Source organism: Pezoporus flaviventris, unplaced genomic scaffold (genome assembly GCF_033815535.1).
Source record: "Pezoporus flaviventris isolate CSIRO_AGI_PZ_B2104156 unplaced genomic scaffold, CSIRO_AGI_Pfla_v1 ptg000129l, whole genome shotgun sequence".
NCBI lineage: Eukaryota > Metazoa > Chordata > Aves > Psittaciformes > Psittacidae > Pezoporus > Pezoporus flaviventris.
Genome location: NW_026892677.1, coordinates 2,786,299 through 2,795,832, shown reverse-complemented (window position 1 = coordinate 2,795,832; position 9,534 = coordinate 2,786,299). Strand labels below are relative to the sequence as shown.

The 9,534-nt window shown below is 49.6% G+C and overlaps 1 protein-coding gene across 1 annotated transcript in view; it reads left to right on the top strand.

Moving 5' to 3' along the window:
* Nucleotides 1–2,687: 2,687 nt before the first annotated feature.
* Nucleotides 2,688–9,534, top strand: part of PTPRE (protein tyrosine phosphatase receptor type E) — a 94,860-nt gene continuing 88,013 nt past the window's right edge. The window contains exon 1 of the mRNA XM_061478698.1: nt 2,688–2,835. The gene's annotated coding sequence lies outside the window, so the exon portion shown is untranslated. The remainder of the gene's footprint in view (nt 2,836–9,534) is intronic.

Below are 9,534 nucleotides of genomic sequence, written 5' to 3'. Positions count from 1 at the left end.
CTTAGAAGTAGCCTGGATGATGCAAGGAAGCAGGGCTAGGACCACTGAGGTGGAGCAGCAAGGCTCCATTTCTGTCATGCTGTGTCAATAGGGGTATTTTGGCCACAAGCATGGAATGCTGGAGCAAGAAAGGTTGGATAAAGTTTTTTTACAACTTTATTTCATGGTTGTGCTATTTCTTTAGGTTCTCCCTATGGAAAATCTCTTTCCCCTCCCAGTAAGGCATTAATAATTATATAACGTGCGTTTTCTTTGGTTCTTTGGAAGCAGCTTCACATTCCTTTCTCCTGACTAATTAATTTAGGAGCCATGGAACTTCTTCACCTACAGGAAACCTGGAGAGGGGCTTTGGACAAGGGCCTGTAGGGCCAGGCCAAGGGGAATGGCTTTAACCTGCCCGAGGGGAGACTGAGATGAGCTCTTAGGCAGAAGCTCTTCCCTGGGAGGGTGCTGAGGTGCTGGCACAGGGTGCCCAGAGAAGCTGTGGCTGCCCCATCCCTGGCAGTGTTCAAGGCCAGGTTGGACAGAGGGGCTTGGAGCAAGCTGCTCTAGTGGAAGAGGTCCCTGCCCGTGGCAGGGGTTGGAGCTGGGTGAGCCTTAAGGTCCCTTCCAACACAAACCATTCCACCTCTCCTGGAGGAGAGATTCTTGCAGAGAGAAGTCTCTTGTTTTGCAAGAAGAGGTATCCAGGGGACTGGAGACAAAAGGAAGCAACGTTCAGACGCCCTCATTCTTGCCTTTCCTCAGTAATCCCCTCCTCCCTGCCCTACTTTTCAGCCTGGTGTTTCTATTCTGAGTTTCACCGTCCCAGTTCATTGCCCCGCGCAGCCTGAGATGCTGCAGAGGCTTCCTGAAGGGAAAAGGTGGATGTCAAAGGCTTCAGACTTCTCTTGTTCACCCCAGCTCTGCCATGCAGCCACCTAAGCATCATATGGAATCCCAGACTGGTTTGGGTTGGAAGGGGCCTTAAAGCCCATTCAGCTCCAACCCCTGCCACGGGCAGGGACCCCTTCCACTGGAGCAGCTTGCTCCAAGCCCCTGTGTCCAACCTGGCCTTGAACACTGCCAGGGATGGGGCAGACACAGCTTCTCTGGGCACCCTGTGCCAGCACCTCAGCACCCTCACAAGGAAGAGCTTCTGCCTTAGATCCAACCTAAACTTCCCCTGTTTCGGTTTGAACCCATCACCCCTTGTCCTTTTGCTACAGTCCCTGATGAAGAGCCCTTCTCCAGCATCCTTGTAGCCGCCTTCAGAAACGTCTTCCCCAAAGGGTGCTCAGGCATTGGAACAGGCTGCCCAGGGCAGTGCTGGAGTCACTGTCCTGTAAGTGTTCTCACACCGTGTAGACAAGACCCTCAGTGCCATGTGTTAGCGGTGGCCTTGGCAGTGCTGGGGAATGGTTGGACTGGATGAGCTTAAAGCTCTTTCCCAACCTGGCTGATTGATCCTACGCTTCAAACCCTCGTGTTCCCGCACATCCTCAACGCTGCAAGAACCGACTCGCTCCCGACGGGCCCGGGCAGCATCAGCTCTGACTGCGGCGCTCTCCCCTGATGCATCCCGGGCAGGGTCCGAGCTCAGGGTCCCCTCCGCTGCGATACCGCCGGTAACCGCCAGGCGGCTCCACGCCCGCCGCCGCGGCGCCGGGGAGCGGGCGGAGGAGGAGGAGGAGGAGGAGGAGGAAGGAGATTTCCTGCCTGGCCGCCGCCCCGCTCCGCCTGCGCGTCCCGCGGCCCGCCCGCCCCTGCGCGGGGAGCCGAGGGGCGCCGAGCCGCCGAGGTGAGCGGGGCCGGGGAACGGGACCCGCGGGGCAGCGGCTGCTGTGGCGCTCGGGCGGGGGATGCTGCAGTGCCGGGGCTGGTGCTGCCGGTGGGGACCGGGGCGGGCAGCGCAGGTGCGGGGGGAGCCCCGTCCTCCTCCTCTTCCCTGTCCTCCCTCTCCCCTTCCTTGTTCCCGTCTCCCCCCGGCCATGCCGTCGGAGGCCGGGCCGCCCCGGTACGCGACGGGAAGCGGCGGGTGTTTGGGAGCTTCCCGGTGCCGGTCTGCGCTGCTGCGCTCGCCCTTCCACGCGTGCCCCTTTCTCCACGGGATGCCCGTCCTCGGGAGGGCGGCGGGGACCCCGGTGTTGGGGTGAGGCGGGCGGTGGGAGCCTCATCGCTACGGGTTGTGGTAGCGGGAAGGGTTCGGGTCATGCGGAACCCACCCGCGATAATACTGGGGAGCGGCCAGGTATTGCTGCCTCGCTTCGGGCGTCGCTGTTTACTCCCCTGTGCGCCATCCGAGTGGGTGTCCGGGCTGTTCAGGCTCATTCCCGGCTCCTGGAACGGGGCTGGGAACTTCAGCTTTAAAAACCCATTTATCCCCCGTTAGCGTATCCGTGCCGTGTTCATCCTGCTCGTCCCGAGGCAAAGGGGGCTCTGGGTGCAGCTGGAATTCAGACAGACAGCGTTAATGACCAAGGGGGTGATGTTCCTGCGCACAAACTCTTTTACCCTCCCTTGGGCAAGGGGAGCGCTGTGTGAAACCCATGTGCTTCCACTCGCTGTTGATCAGTTTGGTTTGATAGTGGTTGCCTGGTTCACATCACCAGCATCGCGGCTGCTGCCTGGCAAAGGCTGTGATTTGGCATCAGATGGTGCCTAGAGGAAGGGGGTCACCGGAGGGACCGGCATCAGGGATGCTCCTGGCAAGGGAAAAGCCCCTGGTTGTGTGGAGGTGGGTGTAAACCTCTCAGCTGGTGAGGAACTTTGTGCTTTCCTTTATGCAGGCTGACGGGGAGACGTCAAATGAGGCTTTCATGGAAAAGATCACATTTATTACTTCCAGAAACAAAGGTATCGTGTTTAATCCCTCCTGCTTATGGTTTTGTTTAAAAGACTGAGAAAAATAACGACAAACCTCACAAAAGTAATGTAAAGACAACTTCTGTCTCCCATCACTGGGTTATTTTTCTTGCACTTTAATTGTGGTTGTCCAAAGGGTCACTGGATGCCTGCCCTGTGACTGAGCAGTGCTTTTGAATGGGAAAGGGTATCTCTTGTGTTTGATTTTCCACTGAGGTTCCTCTCCTTGTGGCTTGTTTCCATAGAGCAGGGGGATGTGCTGTGTGTTAAGCTGTGTAGCCTCTAAACCACTGCCTGGGTCTGGTTTGTATGGTACGGACCACTGGGCTGAAAGAAATGGTGTTGCTTAGTGGGGTTCTTTTGCGAAGATGTTGTAAGCATTACGAGAAAACTTGGGGAGTGGAAATAATGAGGTGCTTAGGAGTTGAAAAATACTTGTGCATGGGGATCTTCTGTGCACGTTGTGCTGTGGGGCTGGGGAAAATAAAGTAACTGTTGATGAAAATCAGTGACATTCAGCTGGAAACTTGGTGTCATTTGAAAGAGATTTTTATATGGATGTAATGGGCTCTACTCATCCAGGAGGTGTGTTAAGTTCCCAGTTAGCTCTGGTGGGTAACAAGTGGAAATGTCCAAGTCTTGATGTACAATGATGCAGGTGGTCCATGTGTTGTTCTCGCTGGAGGTGGATGAGGAGTCCCTAATGGGGATAACAGTCTGTAATTGCTGCTGGTGGGGCAGCCTGTGTCTGCTTTGTGCTTAGGGTGTGGGCGCTTGTGCCCTGAGAGAGAAAGGGGGTGAGGATGGAGGTGGGAGAAGCAGAGATTGTGCAGCTGAGGTCTCTGGGGACATGGGGCTGTGCTGGTGTGTATGCAGATGTGGGCTCTGCACCGGAGAGGGTGTGAAGGGGGTTAAGCTGCAAATACTTGTTTTCTGGACTGAGAAAAGCAGTTGGTTTAGAAATGTGGGAGAAGAAGGGAAAGAGAAAATGTGAGGAAGAAAATGGTGTGGGTGTAGTGTCTGGTTCCTTTAGTTTGTGCTGTCTTTGGTCACAAATGAAAGAATTACATAGGAGCTGTGTTACAGCAGCCGTCCTGGCTTGCTGTGCTTTGGCTAGTGTCTTCTATATTCCTTAAATGCATTTAATTATAGAATCCCAGACCGATTTGGGATGGAAGAGACCTTGAAGCTCGCCCAGCTCCAACCCCTGCCACGGGCAGGGACCCCTTCCACTAGAGCAGCTTGCTCCAAGCCCCTGTGTCCAACCTGGCCTTGAACACTGCCAGGGATGGGGCAGCCACAGCTTCTCTGGGCACCCTGTGCCAGCGCCTCAGCACCCTCACAGGGAAGAGCTTCTGCCTAAGAGCTCATCTCAGTCTCCCCTCGGGCAGGTTCAAGCCATTCCCCTTGGCCTGTCCCTACAGGCCCTTGTCCCAAGTCCCGTGCAGCTTTCATGTGTGTACATACTGCTTGGTGTTTGATGTTGTCATGTAGATTTGTTCAGGATCTCAGAGCTAGGCAGTCCTACTGAAGAGCAAGAAAGAGGCAAGGCACGTGTTGAATGCTGTGTGGGACGCAGACCACAAAGGTACAAAGGAATACTGAACGTACTGATGTGAGCGCAGTCCACCCTGCTCGCTGGAGGAGTGGGAGGTTCTGCAGGAGAAGGTGTTCAGTTATATAGAGAAGCTGAGGATGGTGTCTGTGCCTCCTCTGAACGGTACTGTCATTTGTAAATGCGATACTGTATTTCAGTCTTGATTTCCAGTATAGGGCTTGGCACAGATTTATGCAGGGCTTAACACCAGGTGGAGATCCTGTGCCCGTCGGTGGTATCAGAGCACTCAAAGGCCATCAGCAATGAATGCTTTAGTAGAAAAAACCTGCCTTTATATAGAAACACGAAGGTGAATGTATCTGGAAGGACCCTGACAATTCCTCAGCAACAGCAGCTGAAAGGAAAAGGGATAAAAGCATCCAGAAGGTGCTATTTGGTGTCGGGAGTGTTGGTAGGAGGGACCGGCTGAGCGGTGGTGGCTGGTCTGTGTGTGGAGCAGAGGCTGGAGCAGGCTGGGCTCTTGTTCCTGCCTAGAGCCCAGGGAAAGCAGCAGGGACCTGCACTCTGTGGGACAAACCCATGGCCACACCTCTTGTTTCGGCAGGGTGATGCTGGTGGCTTGATTTTCATGGCAATAGGGGCCAAGCTGAGGAGATTGCTGAGTATGCAGTTTGAGTTTACTGAGAGGTGTAAAGCACTCTCAGGGCTTTCCTTGGGATTAGCAAGCGTGGTGCAAAGTAGGTGAAAAGCTGTCAAGGAAATTGCTGGTTGTTTAAAAAAGGAAGGCCTGGTACTGCAATTGTCATGCTTGAGCTTGGAAATAACCACTTTGGGGTTTATATTCCTGTATGAATAGTGTAGTAAGGATCACAGAACCCCAGACTGGTTTGTGTTGGAAGGGACCTTAAAGCTCCTCCAGCTCCAACCCCTGCCACGGGCAGGGACCCCTTCCACTAGAGCAGCTTGCTCCAAGCCCCTGTGTCCATCCTGGCCTTGAACACTGCCAGGGATGGGGCAGCCACAGCTTCTCTGGGCACCCTGTGCCAGCGCCTCAGCACCCTCACAGGGAAGAGCTTCTGCCTAAGAGCTCATCTCAGTCTCCCCTCTGGCAGGTTAAAGCCATTCCCCTTGGCCTGTCCCTAAATGTTCTTGTCCTCAATATGGTGTTCTCAGGGAATAATATACACAGACTTGAACTTGGTTGCTTGCTCCATGTCCTGTGCACGCTGGGATGCTGTGGCTTTCCAGCCCTGCATCCTTGTGTCCTGGGAAGTGGCTGTGGAAGAGCTGAACCTGAGGGCTGCTGTTGCAGTGCCCGCAGTGAACAGTTCTTTGTTTCTTGATAGGCATTTTATTACTGATTTCCTGATACAATATTAATGAAAGCAGAATCCCCTTGTAACCTTAAACACGATTTGGTGCCCCATGATCAAAGTATTGTAAATTGAACGGATACATAATTTAGACCTCTTTAATAATGTATTCTTTGTGGCGCATCGTTTATGGGTACCCTGTATGTGATGCTTGTTTTATGGGTTGAGAGCTGTCTTAGGGAATGATTCAGATGTTGCCTTAACTGATTTGCAGTGTGGTGCAGCAGAATTCAAGCTGAATGGAAAGAGGCTGTGCCCACGAGGCTGCTCTGTGCAAGGCTTTCCACATCCTCTTGAACTGTAATCTTATCTTCTTGTTCTTGTCGCCTGTGCCCTTCTGCACAAGGTCTTATCCAGGTGTAGTCCTCATCCTGTCTGATAACAGTAGGTTTTGTGTGATCCATCCCGAGTGCTGTGAAGGTTCATATTTAATATTGGCTGTACTCCGAACTTCTTGCTGTAATGTAGATATCCTTTTAAATAAATACCTACAACAGACAGGAAAACTTGTATAAGCCAGAGCTGAAATGAGATGCTGATAATACAGAGATAGGAGAAGCACAGGGTTTATTTTTGAAGTGTGAACAACATGGAGCATATTTTTAAGGCATGTGCACAGCATTGCCTTCTGAATTCACTCTGCTTACTGCAGGTACAGTAATTCCATCAGTGATGTCCTTTCACGTGCCTATTCCTGTGTGCTGCCTGCAGAGGATGCCTCTGGGAACTGGAAGGATAGATGGGAGAGGGGGATGCTGTTGGATGGTGTTTTGACTGTGGTGTGCTCAGATTTTTAGAATCATAGAATAGTTAGGGTTGGAAAGGACCTTAAGATCATCCAGTTCCAACCCCCCTGCCATGGGCAGGGACACCTCACACTAAACCATGGCACCCAAGGCTCTGTCCAGCCTGGCCTTGAACACTGCCAGGGATGGAGCATTCACAGCCTCCCTGGGCAACCCATTCCAGTGCCTCACCACCCTCACAGGAAAGAACTTCTTCCTTATATCCAGTCTAAACTTCCCCTGTTTAAGTTTTAACCCCTTACCCCTTGTCCTGTCACTACAGTCCCTAATGAAGAGTCCCTCTCCAGCATCCCTATAGGCCCCCTTCAGATACTGGAAGGCTGCTGTTTCCCCATGGCTGGGTGTTTCTTTAGCTGCTCTGTGTTGCGTTTCCTTCCTCTTCAGTAAAATCAATATCTCTGTCATCTGAAATGACTTTGAGAGAAAGCTTAATGAAAACGCAGCGCTGCTGTCACTGATGATGGTGCCCCTTGTATGGGACTGATTAAAGACTAGCAGAGTAATCTTGATTATCGGCCAGCACAACCAGACTGAGACGAACTGTGGGAGCGTGGTGCTTTAAACATCCCTCCCCTACGGATGTGGTGTAATGTGGATTGTAATAAGGATTGAATACCTTAGTTGGTTGTGCAGAACTAGTACTCTCCTACCTCTGGTCTTGCAAACTAAAGGTCATGGTCCCCTTGGTCTGCTGGGGTCTTTTCTATGTGTTCCCAAGTTGGGACCATGCTCAATGAGGTTCATTCTGTTTTCTTCTCTCTTGGTGTTTGCTCCCAGAATTTGTTACCTGTAGCAAATACATCTTTTTATACCTTGGTCCTTTTAATGAAACTTTTAATCAGAAACAAAAGATAACTCTGGTGAATGGCAGAAAGCCCACATCATCATGACTTGAAGGCAGCAATGAGAATCTGGGGGCTGAAGACCCTCTGGTTTTCAGTGTATTTTAAAGGATCTGTAACTCTTTCCTCACCAAGAGCTGTAATTCTTTAGCTTCAGTGTTCAGTTTTCACTGTTACATGGGATGCATTTTAGTTTCTTAGAGAAGCAATTAACTTTTTTAACCCACCTTTCTGTCTTTTACCTTATTTTTGGTATAATATGGCAATTTGTGAGCATATCTGTGTGCAAAATCTGCAGAGAATTTACCAGGACTTGTTTGGATACTGTCTTGTGTCACTTGCTTGAGCAGTGCTCGGTCTGCTCTCACTGGTGAGCTTCAGTTGCAGTTTTTAGACATCTGATGCTATAAGATTGTGGTTAGAAGAGTGTGAACCTTTCAATGCGTACTGAAAACTGTTTTCTTCCTAACAGGTTTTATTGCTGAACATGCAGATTTCTTTACCTGTAGCAGTTTCTCAACTGATTTCCAAACTAACAGTGCAAATTAAAGGATAAACAAGCAAACGATCATGTCCAACACAGATGTATCTATTAACCTGCCTTCACCTTGCTTGCTAGTTCTTTTAGTAAATCCCCCTTTAATTGGCTTTAGCCCTTCAATCTTGTCGTGTTTCCTCTTTGTCCATTGATGATTATTTTTCTTTGCATTCCTAGCCTCAGTGTCTGCCGTGATACACAGAATACTGCTTGAACTGCAGTGCTGTGATTTACCACGAGTAGTGGGCTGTTGATTTAAACAAGCAGTGAATTATGTTTATATCCCATGTTCTGCATGTTTAGGTTTCTCAGGTGCTTTCTGAGGTTATTTTACTTTAGGTTTGGGTTTCAAGAGTGTATTCAATCTTACTGCACAAGGTCACTTAAAGCATTTAATTACTCAACGCTATTAATTTAGCTGCTGCCTTTGTTTCTACTGATCTGTTACAACTGGGGGGAGTTAGCAAATTGCTACCGACAGCAAGACTGTGGAAGAATCCCTTTCATATATTGCAGAAGAAAAGCCTTTGTATATAACCAAGTTAAAATGATGCTCTTCCTGTTAAATATAGGCATGAGTTTAAATGGGTTTGCGTTATCGTCTTGTTTGCAGTTGCCAAAAGCTCATTAATTTCAAGCCAAACTACTGCTGCTCCAAATTGCTTTTAAATTACACGTGTGCCCATCAATCCTGAAAAGCCGAATTAAGAACCCACCTGAGGGCACATTTCAAGGCCACAGGTACAGCACTAAATGCTGATCTGTTTCTCACAGGCTGTCCTCCCAGCTCAGCACCTCTCTGGCTCCTGACAGGAGTAAGGGGAGAGGAAGCTTTAGTGACTTAAGTATATCTAGGAAGGTGGGGACGAAAGGGAAAAGTGGAAACAGGGAGCTGTATTTAAATAATGGCCTATTTGCATGACTTTGTTTAAGCTGAGATTCAAATTTAGGAAGATGTGATGTTGAGACTATTGGGACTGCCAGAACGTGAGATTTTTCCAGGAGATCTGCTCCTATTGCACTGTAAATCCCTCTTGAGTGTGACATGGGCATGGGATACACAGAGATGTACAGAGCGCGTGACAGCCAAATTCTTCACTGTTTCTGGTTTTGATACTTTGGCTGGTGAACTGCAGACGTTATTTGGAAGTTCTGTGTAACTTGATTGAGCTGTAATTTGTACTGAAGGAGCTCGGAATCGCTGTACTACATCGAACTTGAAATACGGCCTCGTCTATCAGCATCTTCAGAGGAAGAAGCTTGAATAATTTCCTTGGAAAATCACTGAACCCTCAAAACTTTCTCTGGAAACAGTGTTTTACATGTCTATAGACCCTCCTATAGCAGTTTAGGCATTAAAACGCAAGCTTAATGCCTGCTGAAAGAGACTACATGTTTTGTCTAGTGCAGCTCCGTGTGCATTTAACATCTTGGGGCTCAGTAGTAGTATGCCCCACCAGCAGGTCTACATACTGCTTTATCCTCTGGTGATGTTGTATTTAAATATATATGTATTGTATATATAATAAATCTTAGCAGGTTAAATATGGACAATATCTTTTAGATATTCGTG